This window comes from Lissotriton vulgaris, chromosome 5 (assembly GCF_964263255.1).
Source record: "Lissotriton vulgaris chromosome 5, aLisVul1.2, whole genome shotgun sequence".
Lineage (NCBI taxonomy): Eukaryota > Metazoa > Chordata > Amphibia > Caudata > Salamandridae > Lissotriton > Lissotriton vulgaris.
The window spans coordinates 455587232-455601203 of record NC_141693.1 but is presented as its reverse complement, the minus strand read 5'-3'; positions in this window follow the sequence as shown (position 1 = coordinate 455601203).

Here is a 13972-nt window from a genome sequence, read left to right as displayed (position 1 = left end):
GAACCGGCTGATTCAGGTCATACCAGCACTAGTCTCTGATCAACAACATGGCTTTCTTCCTGGTCGTGGTACGATCAATCATATACACCGCGTTATCGCAGTTTTAGATTATGCCGCGGTCACTCACGAGAGTGTTGGATTGGTGTTTTTAGACGCCGAAAAAGCGTTTGATCGTGTTGCATGGGCATTTTTATGGGCAATTATGGTTAAAATGGGGTTTGGACCTAGTTTTATACACGCTATACAAGTTATGTATAGACGCCCAAGGGACAAGATCTGCTTGTCAGGCCAGGAATCTTCATTTGTTAATATTACTCGGGGTACACGGCAGGGCTGCCCATGCTCGCCATTACTGTTTGCTATCTATATCGAACCACTCTTACAGATGTTGGCGACATCTCAGCGTATACAATCTATGGTGCTGCCTGGGGGCAGTGTTCGTGTGTTAGCCTATGCTGATGACGTTGCCGTTATATTATCTGATTCCGAATTAGCATTACTCGAGATTGAAAATTTAACACAAGAGTTTGGTAATGTGTTGGGGTACAAACTTAATACATTGAAAACCCAGGTCATATGTTCTACAGGACTTTGCCATAATGATTGTCGTGTTACTCCCGAGGCTAAATATCTTGGCATTAAAATCAGGCTGTCGCTGCAAGAGCTGGTTACTGTGAATTGGACAGACATATTACAATCTGTTAAAAACCAGCTAGAAAAACTTGAATGTTTACATTTGTCGTTGGTTGGGAGACGCAATGTCCTAAAAATGTTTATTTTGCCTAAAGTGCTGTACTATTTTCGGTAGGTACCATTGGAGCGATCTGCTAAACAACTGAGGAAATTCCAATCTATAGTTGATAGGTTTCTATGGGGTTGGAAATCTCCGCGCAGGGCTTCTAAATTTATGACACTTCCACTTTTGCGCGGTGGGTGGGGCGTTCCAAACTTTGCATTATATTATCTGGCCTGTCTTCTGCAAAATATTAAATACTCAGTGATTGGGGGGACACCACCCGTTTTTGAGAGCCCAGATATTTTTTCCCTTCTGCTTGGTCCTCAACCACGGCAAATGCTGCTACGTTTCTTAGAACCTAGCTATTATAAAAGAACCAGATTCAAATTAGTACTAGCGGCTTTTAAAGGATGGCGCTCTACTCGCAAAATTATCTGTTTGGGACGTATTCATTTCTATAGTCCATGTGACTCTAAAGAATTATTTCCTCCAATATTTTGGGATCGTACGATGCGTATATGAGGGGAGAAAGGCATTATGTCTTTTGGTTCTATGTTTAAAGATGGCATAATGGTCTCATTTCACGAGTTGAAAGACAAATACACTATCTCTCAGCACAACTTTTTTAAATATTTACAATTACGTGATTTCATCTTTAAACACCAAAGCATTCTACCTCTAGGTCCTAATGATTTTATGGAAATCCTAAAAAAGCAGTCACGGATAGGGACTTTGTATAATTATCTGTTGAATACACAGCACGACGACATGGGGCTACAGGAGTCTAAATGGTGTATTAGATTGGGTATTTCGGTAGTACCCCTGCAAGATTCTATTAATATGGCTGCTAAAATTATTTTGTCTGCCAATTTACGATCGCAGCATTATAAAACCTTATTTAATCTCTATCATACACCTTCTAAAATGCTGAAATGGGGAAATGCCTATAATGGGAAATGCTTTAGGTGCCAATCAGACATGGCAGATATTGTACATATCTTTTCTGATTGCTCAGTGTTAAAACCTTTCTTTACATCTATTGAAAAATTTCTGTCACATATTTTAAACTGTGATGTGGTAATCTCCAGAGAGTTGATTATGTTTGGATTATCTAATGACACTGATATTTTTTTAGGATATTATAAAACCAGATATCTTACATTCATGGCCATGGCCGTAGCTCGCCTATGCATTTCCTCAATGTGGTTGAAACTGGAAGCACCGGTATATGAGATGTGGCGGGCAAAATTCTATAATGTTTTTTATTTAGAATATAACCTATATTGTATTAAATCCCTTAGGAAAATGCAAAGGGGGATTAAAATCTAGCAGGCAATGATTGATCATCTGGGCCCGCTAGAATGACTATTTGATTGATTGTTTATGATGGCACTCTATTTTCTTTGTTTATTTGTATAATACGTTTTTTATATATTGACGTCCCTATTTGCTCTATTGTATTCTGTACTCGGCTTTGAACTGAACTAATACATTTTTTTTAAAAAAGAATTAATTATGTCTCAGGACATAGATCAGTTAAGGAAAGATTTGGTGATGGTAAAGAGTTTACTAGAAAAGTTTTTTTTTTAATGAATTCTGAGAAATCTCTTTATATCCCATCACGAAAGATGGAATTTTTAGGTTTCGCGATAGATACAGTGGTTGTGAAACTTCAACTTCCGGAGCAACTTCCGGAGAAGAAAATAAAGAAGATAAAGAAGGACGTTTCTCAGGTTTGGAAGAAAACGTTTCTTACTTTGAGGGACTTAGCTCGCATGGTAAGCTTGTTGTATTCTTCCATTCAAGCAATATTTCGAGGTTCTTTACATTATCGTGCATTGCAGAGAATAAAGAAAGAAGCCTTGAGAAAAGGATTGTAGTATGGGGACAGAGAATATCTGTCATGCGATACACCTTCAGTCAAGAAATTGCTTCTAAGGAACATATTAATTGGAAATGCTCAAAATATTATTCTAATGAATGTTGTAGGAGGGCAACTACTAAAGAAATAGTAGTGATTCATGTAAAAGAGCAAAACCACCCTCCCAATGTAACAGAAATTGAAATGAGAGAAGTTTTATAAAATATAAGAGAAGCAAGCACCGTTTACCCAAGAACCCACAGCACATATACTGAAAGTTTCACTTCCTAAGGTACCAGAACACACAACAGGCCAGTTACCATCAATAGCCACCTTAAAGCACCTCTTAACAAGAACTAAAAGGGCTGCCAGTGACACTTTACCTGCTCCTAAACATACAGGGATTTAGACATCCCACCCCACCTTACAATGACCCAGAGGGAGGAAAAATTCCTATTATATGATAATAAAAGTAAGGACATCTGCATACTAGTCTTCGCTATCCCCTAACAACTTACTAAAAGTAGCCCAATGTCAAACATGGAGGATGAATGGCACATTTGAAATGTGTCCCAAACCATTCCATCAACTATACACCATACATGGGGAATTAAAAAAAATATATATATCTTTTGTGTATGCATTACTTCCAAACAGAAAAAGGCGGTACCGACATGGAACGGCTAAACCGCATTAAGGAACAGACAAACAACTACTATCCTTAAAAAAATATAATTGACTTTGAGCCAGCTATAATCCAATCCATCCAAACTATCCCCATACCGGAATGTTACTACCATTTTAATCAAAGTATATGGCGTCACCCATAGAAATCTGCACTAAGGGTCTGATTTAGAGTACAGCAGTCCCCAGACCGCCAAAAGACTGCCACCACTGCCAGGATCCTGGATCGGCTGTGGTGGGGCAAGCAATAGGGAATGGAGGCGGTGCAGATGCTGGCACCGCCGTGCTAATCACTACCTGATTTTCAGCTGACCTTTTCATGGCGGGTACCCGGCCATGAAAAGGTTGGCAGAAAGGGAGGGAAGGGGCCCCAAAAAAGGTCCGAGCATATTAGCCCCTTGGGAATTGTGCTGGGGGCATAAATTGTGGCCCCATGCCTTCGCTCTCTGTGCACCGTGTGCCATGCACGACATGGTGCATCGCTCATGTGCGCTCATCAAAGTGCAGGCACTGCAGTGCATCAGCATCGGCTTCAGTCTCTTTGAGCCAAAGCATGCCAATGCTGCAAGACCGACGCCAGTGCACAGCTAGTCTGGCGGTAAACGCCAAATGCAGCGATCGGGATGCTGCTGATTTGGCAGCATTCTCCGATCACTGATACTGCAGGCTGCCAGTCCGAACGCCATGGTCATAATAAGGCCCTTAGTGTGGAATACTCCACCAACAGCCAATTTGCCTTTGAAGTTAAAAAAAATATTGCACTAGCCTACGTCCCCATCAGAGAAGTAGCCAACCATTACAACATCCTAATAAAAAAAAACCTATTTCAGAATATAATGAAGACAAACTTACTCCAATAGTGGATTACTTCAAGGATACATGGTTTGGCAGACTGCATAGGTCAGGACACAGACACCAACCAAAATTCATCATAATACTTTTAACAAAACAACATAAATATATCAGCATAACATTATTTTAAATCTATCACATTTGATGCACACAGTAAATAAATAAAATAAACTTACTATTTTGTTACAGCAGATCTCTTTCCAAATCCAGAGTTTAAAAGCATAATACACAAAAAGTAGTAAAAAACCCCAAAAATGCAGAAATGGAGGTAAAAAACAATTGAAGCGATCAACAATCTGTAGGTTCCATAAAAGCCCGTAAATATTTTTTTTTTAAAGGACCGCTCCAGGAAACACGAAAAATAAGGAAATTTATGTATAAAAAAAATAGTATATAAAAAACGAATTCAGATTTCCTTAAAAAAAAAAAGCAGGAAGTCTGATTTCCCCAAAGAAACGTTCAGGAAATGGAAACCTGCAACAAATAGGTAAAATATCCTCCCTCACAAACACTATGGGGGTCATTACAATGACGGAGAGAGCCAGTGAAGACAGCCAGCTGGGCAGGAAAGCGCTCCGACCGCCTACTACATAACGATGCACCAATCCGGTCATCCGAACGCGGCAGTAAAACCTGCCCGTTCAAGATGGCCGAAACAGGAAACAGAAGAAACATCCTGACATGCACCCCGACACATACCTGCATGTCATGGATCCTGCACTACAAGTCCTGCTCCTGCTGCTGCTCTACCTGATCCACTACTATCAGACACGACACCGCCGTGGACCCCACCCGAGGTAAGTCCAACACACACCACCACATGCATCTGCCTGACACCAACATCACCCACACCCAGCTCAGAGACTACGAACCTGTCAGCCTAAGACAACTTGCTGCACACAGGGAACCATAGACAGATCACACAAAAATGCAGTGAAAAAAGTGCTGCAGTCACCTAATTTTCAGCCGGGCCAATTTGCGGACACAATGTCGATATATGGGCTGTCCGTGGCAGACACAGCACAGCATCGGCAAAGCGGTGGGCAAAGATGGTCACGTGGATGCCGATGTTCCTCAGACGAGGACACTGTCACACAGTGCATATAGTGGTACTCCAAGATACTTGTGGGGCTCTCAAAGGAGCATGGCAGATGCAGTGAAGGGTGTTGCTCAGAACTCGTAAGCAGTGATACTGTGCTGTGCGAGGTGTGCCACATGACTGCGAGGCTCGGGCCATTGGCCATGTCAATGGGTATTAGGTGCATAGGATACCTAAGCAACAACAATGCATTGGTCTCTGTGACATAGGCCATTGAAAATAGTTCCTAACTAAGATGAAGAACCTTCAAAAGATTACAAAGAGTCCCTCAGCAGTGAGCTCAGAGTATATGGAGTGTGTTATTGCTGCAGAATGAAAATTGTCTAACGAGACCCAGTATGAGTGCAAAAATGGAGAGACTAATAGAGACACCCTTAGACCCCTGCCTCGTAGAACTGCTGGTGTTGAGCACTGGCAAGACTCAGCACACTCAAAACCCTGTTGTTGCTATATCATCACAGAATTCCCTGGCCCACAGCCAAACCAAAGTGATTTTGACAAAGGTATACCAAAGTAGCCTTACAAAGCTACTGTAATGGAGGAGATGCAGGAACAGAGTCAAGCATGAAGTGACCTGTCAGGACCATCTACTAGAAGTGGCGTGCTCAGAACGTATGCACCTGATAAGTTTGCAAAGACGAAGGTTCTGCTCTGTCTGTTGCAATGCATATGTAATAATTCCAGCTTATTCTTGGTTTACACACAATGCTCATAGAGCTGCACTAAGCTCACAGTCAGTGCAGGCAAGTAATCCGTGAGATCGTCGTGAGCCCCCTCACCCTGAATAGGTGTTGGAGCGCTTCGTGGTCAGTCGCATGCCATGCTGTAAGCCATAAAGGATCTTTATGGAATAGTCCATTGAAATCACATTTAATGTGGACGGTGGCCATGTGAGTAGGTGAAGTGGATTGCCAACGATAGTGGAAGGAGAGTAGAGGGAAAGGTCCAGAAAGTGTACATTGTGAGATTATAGTATGAATATGAGTTTTGGGATGACCAATATGAAAGATGTAGGAGGTCAGAGTCTCCTGAAAGTGATTAGGGAGCTCATGCTAGTGAAATGAGGCTTTGGTTGATCCAAGGAGGAGCAGAGGAAGGAAGAGTGCAACCAAATTGAAATTTGAAATCACAGTAATACAATGAGTTCTGAGATGCGTCACAGAGTGGAGGTAGATGACACATGAAGAGAGGTATCCTGTAACATAGTCACAGGCCATATCATACCGCAATCAGCCAATGACAGGCACATACCATGGTAGAACATACAGCATAAGGACAGGGCATGCCATCCATCACACCGGAGTGTTGCTTCCCTTCTCTATAAACTTCATGACATCAACACTGGACATCTTGACTCGTATCTGTTTAGCAGCACAACAAATTGCCATTTGTGCATGTATTGTGCACCAAAAACAATACCTATGCAGATAATCAACTTAACTGCTCCAACACAGTACTTAACATGTACAACTGTAGCTTAAAGAACTAAAGGTGAATGTATTGCTGATGTGTAATGAATAGGCCAACAATAAAGCAGTGACATATGACCTAAGCAACATATCAAAAGCAATCATTGTCCCCTCTGACTAATCCTCCTGTGAACAGCCTTGCGGGCAAATTAATGAAGACTTGACTGCTCTGATTATAGACCTTTCACGGGTCACTCTGCATGCCAGCTCCATAATCGAGCCTCTAAATCACTTTACCCTGCATCATCCACACTGTGTAAATCGCAAACACCATATCAGAGCTAGTAAACTGTTCCAAATTTGAGCAAGCACTGCAAAAAATATTTTTAGAAAAGAGTGGCTGCAAATGTTGCTGTAAGTTAAGAGGCCTCACTTCTGAGATCACACCTTGTACATATTGTGAGTGACCTCTGTGTGGCACAGAGCTGGAATTAGAAGGAAATATACTAGTGCACTATCACTGGGGTCCAGCAATGCAAGGAAGCCAGTGAAACACAATTATTGCACATTGGCAACAGGCATCCAGGGACATGAAACATGATTGCCTTCACAATTCTTACGTCAGTATGCCACTGTAACCCTTCTCCTGCCTCTCTGTTCCCAGCCTTGTCATGAATAATATAAATTACAATTTTACATCAGGCCTGACCTACCCAGCCATCTCCTTCTCTGCTATACACCCTGCTCAATCTCTGATACGGGTGCCACACTATTAGCATTGGTCCCTGTTCCAAAGTGCCTCAGACTGGATGATATACCAAATCAAGGTTGCCCAGGGCAAGCGTGTCAGATGCAAAGTTGTACTCAATGCAATTCCCAAGAATCATCCTCATAGACAACATCTAAATGCGTCCACACACTATCTGGAGGTGTCATGAAGGAGAGGGGACAGGCCAATCTGCCCATAGCCCTACCAGGAACAAATACAACGTTTACATTTGGCAAACCTCATTGACAGCAAAAACCACTCGTACACCTTTTCTCAAAGAACAACTGATAAATTTGACCTCTCATGGGCCTGAGCTAGATCATTATGCCAGCACTGCTGCAGAGACTCTACTGGTCACAAAGGGGCCATAGTGCTATTCTCCCTTCCCCAGCATTTGCAGACATAATCCTGACAGCAGATTGGTCACAGGTAGAGTGCCGGAGCACAAATGGGAGCACTCACATATCAAACTGTACAAAACTCAAGATCATCTGACTTGACATGCACACAGGGAAACCAAAGACAAAAACAACACACATCTCAGTGCACTTAATGACACCCACTCCTTACACTGCAACAATGACAACAGAACACACATGTACTGCTCTGTGGAAAGGGCCAATGCACAAAATACACAGCACTCGCCACAATCAAACTCATTTAACATTCACAGTCAAATACATCCACAGCAAACATAGCTGAACAAGAGTGGACCTCACACCTATCAAGGGGCATGGTTCTGCCACTCAATCAATCCGGGGAATTATAAGCTCACTACTCACCCGTGAGTGTCTCAAGCCACTGGGGGGAGCAGCAGTTCCATATTAATCAAAGTGCCAGGTCTTCACCGTCTTCCTCTAGGTGTTCAGGTAAGGGGCATGTCTGATGTCAGTGGGGAGCTTGTTCCAGGTCTTGGCCGCAATGTAGGAGAAGGATCTTCCCCCTGCTCCGGCTCTGCGGAAGCGCTGGATTTTGGGAGGAGGTTGGTGGAACGGAGGTTGCTTTTGGGCACGAAGAGGGCGATTCTGTTGTTGAGGTATTGGGATCCGGTGTTGTGTAGACATTTCTAGGCATAGGTGAGTATCTTGAAGGTGACTCTTTTATCGACGGGGAGCCAGTGGATCTTGCGTAGGTGTTGGTTGATGTGTTTGTGTCGGGAGACCCCGAGAACGAGTCTGGCGGCGGTCTTCTGTATAGTCGGGAGCTTGCAGAGTAGGAACTTGTTGATGCCAGTGCAGAGGGCGTTTCTGTAGTTCAGCCGGCTGGTGAACAGTGTGTGGGTGACTGTCTTCCTTGCCTTGGGGGGTGGGGGGGTGCGGGGGTGGTCCATTTGGAGGTCTTACGGAGAATGCGGAGGTTTTTGAAGCAGCTGGAGGTCACAGCCACTGACAGCACTGCCTCTGCACAAAGCAATGTGTCGACAACACAACAATAAGGGATACACTGCTAATGTCTAGAACATGTTCAACACCATCACAAATCACAGTACACATTACACTACGCATTATCCATCATGACCTATATAATTCTCCTCAAGTCACTTTCACAGTCCACCCTCCAAATGCACTACAATGAAGGTCACCAGCTACAGCACATCTGCTACTAGTAGGAACATTACCATGACCACACTGTAGACTCAAAACACTGTAGAGCAAACATCTAATACTTGTCAGGGTTTTTAAAAAACACATACTGAATGAACTGTAATCGACACTCAATAGCAACACACGAAAGGCTATTAAATACAGACATAGCATACAGAAAACATCTAAGCAGGTGTCATCAACACACGTGCCAACCCCATGTAAAAGCATCAACACAGTGGCAAAGGTCTTCACTGACACATCCATGCACAAAACCAAGCAACTTTGATCATGTATGCAACATCTCAGCCATCAGACCCCCACTCACATGTAAGTTGGTGTCCCTGTGTCCACAAAAATCAACATAGACTGGCATACATAAACTAATCAAACTACTTCTCACACAACACATGCCCATTCTGCAGACCTCTGTCATCACTCACTGCACATCTCCACAAATGACACCTTCTGCATCTCATGCCACTAGCTCAAATGCAACCCACATATGTCACATACTCATCCACTACAAATGTCAGGATGGGTGGGATTTGCTCACCAAACACATAAACACTCCGGATGTCACATGCTGCTGGACAATGTAAGCAACTACATATGCAAGGGAAAAGCGTAGAGCACAGTGTTGCAAAGTGAAGTGTACAACAATGGATTTCCATAGCATAATTTGGAGGTCCAAACACTGGTGAGGGGCACAATGGATAGGTCAGAAAGCATTGTGCCACAATATAGTGGCACACACTGGAGTTGTGGGTAGTGGAGTGTCCTACACTGGAATGCTATACAGTGGAATGGTGTAGAGAGGAGTAGCTTAGAGAGGAATGTTGCACAGTGGAGTGAATTAGAGTGCCATTTGAAATATTGGAGGATAACAAATTGTTGTGGTGAATAATGCCGTTGTGTACACTGCAGTGTCTTATAGTGGGAGCAGTTACAGCATAACAGCATATAGTGGAGTGCAGTACACTTGCCGGAGGTACAGGACTAGCATGGTGTGTATTAGCATTAAGGTGAGTGGATGCAGTCCTATGGAACATGAATGTAGGAGATATCTCAGTAAGTAAAAATATATATATATTTTTTGTCCTCATCTCACCATATAGCAACTACAAATAAATGCAAGAAACCATCCTTCCATCCGGGACACCCCAGGCTTCTGCAATTGCATTGGCTGTAGGCCGAGCTAGGCCAGCTTCTTTGTATGAAGCTTGGTGTAATCATTGGACTTAAGGGCTTCGGATCAGTCTCATTTCTCTACCCCATGCTAAAAACTGTGACCAGATATTACATCCATTATCATTCGAATAGCCCAAGTCCAAATGTGCCATACCCAATGTAGCCCTCAGCCGGTTCTCGTACAGCGGAGGCCGTGGATCCTTCCATAGCTTTGCAGATCTCCCTCCTAGCAATAAGAATCAAGTACATAAGTAAACCTCTTTGTGTTGCCGACAAAGAATTCATCAGGTTATTATCAATACCAAATATCACTATTGACAAATTCAAATTGATCTCGAGTTTAAAAATAGCTCCAAGGGTGCCTCCCACGTTCTGCCAAAACTGCTTTAACATGACACATTCATAAAATAATTGAACATCATCGGCCAGGGAAAAAACGCATCTTGGGCATTTTGAGGAGGAGAGAGGAGCAAATTTAGCTATTTTCATAGGGGTATAATATAGTCTGTTAAGAAAGTAAAAATTCTTCTTCTTTAATGAGGCAGGTTTAACTGATTTATATAGAATCTGGAGAGAGGATTCATAGAGATCTATAGCTACAGCATCCAGATCTGACGTATTCCAGACTACGTGCTGTAAAGGGAGATCTGTATCGTCGGCCTCTAAGAGCTTCCTATACCAAAACCCAACCTCCTTCTTTATGGGATTTGTATTCTGACACCGAAGCTCAATTTCCTAGTTTCTGACAATAGAGTCTTTCTCTGCTATAGACCAAGAGGTCAATCGTAGATATTTAAATCTTGAGAAGGAATTCCATATTTTTGATCTTAATACCTCAAAGGGATATACATAGGCTGTCCGGTTTTAGGTTTAAACCTATAATAACTGATAAAACCTCACTGAAAGAGAAATAGCCCTCACCAGTAAAAACCTATAAACACTGAAAAAACACTTGCACAACCACAAACTAAATGCCATTAAAAGAAAGGAAAAGGGGAGTGGAAGAGTCATTTTCTTTCTTCCTGAAGGGGCCAATACAATGTAACTTTGTTATACAAGCTAGCAGTAAGAAAGGCTGGGCTAACATTATTCTGCTTGAGTTTTGTTGTTTAGGGATGCCACTAAAATATTGTTTCTTCTTCCTTTTGTTTTTTCCAGTTCTGTGGTCCTTGGTCTAAAGATGCAGGGTTTATAGGCATATTTTATATTTTGTTTAATTATTTTATAAACTGTAGAGAATCAGGAAGTATCAAAATCATATTTGATATTTTGGCTGTGTTTGATTCTTTCACTGATAGGTAAAATGTCTGGTTGCATAAGCATCTTTCCTAATATGTGTCATCACATTTACCCACAGAGCATGGGTAAAAACCCTTAATACATCAGCCCCCAGTTTCTAGTGAGTCAGTATTGATAGTATGTGAATTTCCAACACCTCAGGCTTTAAACATTCAATGCAAGGTATAGTCACAAGTATATGTGAAAAGACCGCTATCAGCAAACATCTGGGATAGTGATTAAAACATGACACTAGACTTTTGGAAAACATGGAACGCAGTGTCACTTGGAATTCTCTGCAAAAAAGCTTCTTTCCAAGTTCAACAAAGATTGGAATGATATTGTTTGTATTTGCAGTGATTCAGCTACGTATATGAAGAGGTTGTGTGATGACCTGTCAAAATTGATACCTGAGCTGAAGTGCTTCCCTGTAAGAGATCCTTGCCACTTGTTAGATGGTATGCTGAAAGCATCTTTACAATCTTCAGAGTTAATAAGGAATGCTATTGACTTTTAGTCCATTCTGGTGCACTGTTTTCTTATGCACAGGATCTAAAACGCAAATATTTATCATTTCATGCTTTGTGTGGCATCAAAGAAAGAACCATCCCATTTGTGCCCCTTAGCTGATGGTTCTCAGTCCAGGGGCTATGAATGCTATACTATCCATGTGGCAACCGTGTACAGAATTCTTGCTGAGTGATGATGCCAAAGGCAAGAAATGTGAGGATCTTTGGTCACATATTGATATTGACGTGAAAGAAAGTACACTCTACTGCTTTCTTAGATTTTTACAGGAAAACATAACTGCTGTAGTGGACATAATAAAAAAAACTTGAGTCTGAAAACACCCTTGTCTGCCAAGTGTTCAGCAAAATTGGTGTAGATGTGATACATCTCCTTGACAGTAGGATGAGCGACACCTTTAGTGACTTTGGCACTGCAACATGTTCTATGTTAGAGTGCTTGCCACTTGGTAAGCAAAGCAGTGCTGAAGAGCAATTGAGAAACTTTTATTTTAAAATGTATGAGAAATGGCTTGCAATGATGCATAGAAATGTCCCTTCACCACCAATGATATTTGAAGTCAATGAAACCTCACTGTGTTACTCTGTTCAAGATCCCTTCCTTAAAGGGGAATTTCCTCTATAGTTTTAGAAGTGCTGCTTCATTTTTGATGGCTTCAATAACTCTGAGGGCATAAGCGCAGAGATCAGCGCAAATGTGGCAGAACCTGCCCTAAGATTCACAGTCTCCAAGTGAACCAGTATTGGCATGGAAAGCTATGTCAGTGGCCAGAGTTAACAAATTGTGTTCTGGTTGTTGTGGCGTTGCCCATCTCAAGTGCCAATGTTGAGAGGGCATTTTCACAGAAGTTTACATGGGAAGGAAAGAGCGAGCACACATGACCAAAGACTCACTGAATAAGTATTGTATGGTATACTGCAATAAGTTTAATTTTCAAAAATCTATTTGGACCTCATATACACTATACTTACATTGTCTATATACCATGCGCTATCAGTGCAGAAATCAAGCAACAATAAAAGCGAAACGTTCCATAAAAACCGGAAAACATTGTTTCTGTAGTTTTTAATGGTGCGAAAATGTTTAACCACTGATAACCACTGTTTTTTAAGGTATTTAAATCACTTGAAAACACTGAAAAAACCCCACCAGAATTTACTAAAAATAGAAACTGAAAACTGGAAAGCCTAGATATACACCATCTGTAGATATAAGGTCGGACCAGATCGAAATACCCGCGTTCTTAATAGGCAATGCAAGGCTATCCTTCAAACAGGCAGGTAGCCCGGGGGAATCCCAAATGGGGGTAAAGTCTGAATAATAACCAATCCCCCATTGTTTCCTGGCCCTATACCATAGGTTTAATGCTGATTTTAACATTTTCAGGTGAACCTTTTTGAAGAACCTCAGGGCACCAAACTTATATAGAAAGCCCTCTCCACCACCCTCAAAGATAACCATCTCAGTTAACAACTTCCCCCAATTAGATTGCCCCGTCGTGCCAAGTAGTGTCCGAATGTTTTTAAACTGAAAAGCAAAAGAATACCAATGAATATCAGGCAGTGCAAGACCCCCTTTCAGAAGCTTACGCCTTAATTTTTTCCATGAGTGCCTTGCGGTTTTATTAGACCAGATAAAGCTGCCTATTTTACCTTGGATTATACTTAGTTCTCTACCTGGAAAATCAAGGGGGATAGCACTAAAAAGGTAAGTCAATTTTGTCAGAACAACCACTTTAACCAGGTACATTCAGCCGTATATTGTTAGGGGCATTTTTTTCCATCTTACAAAGAGGCGATCGATCTCTTTAGACACCTTTAAATTGATCTTAGTGATATCCTCTATGTTGTTAACTATGGTTATCCCGAGATACCTAAATTCTTTACTTGTTTTACCACTCCAATTGTCAACGTGCCAACACATTATCTCTGTCTTAGAAGGATTGGCAAGATATCCAGAATATGAGCCAAATTCCTCCAATA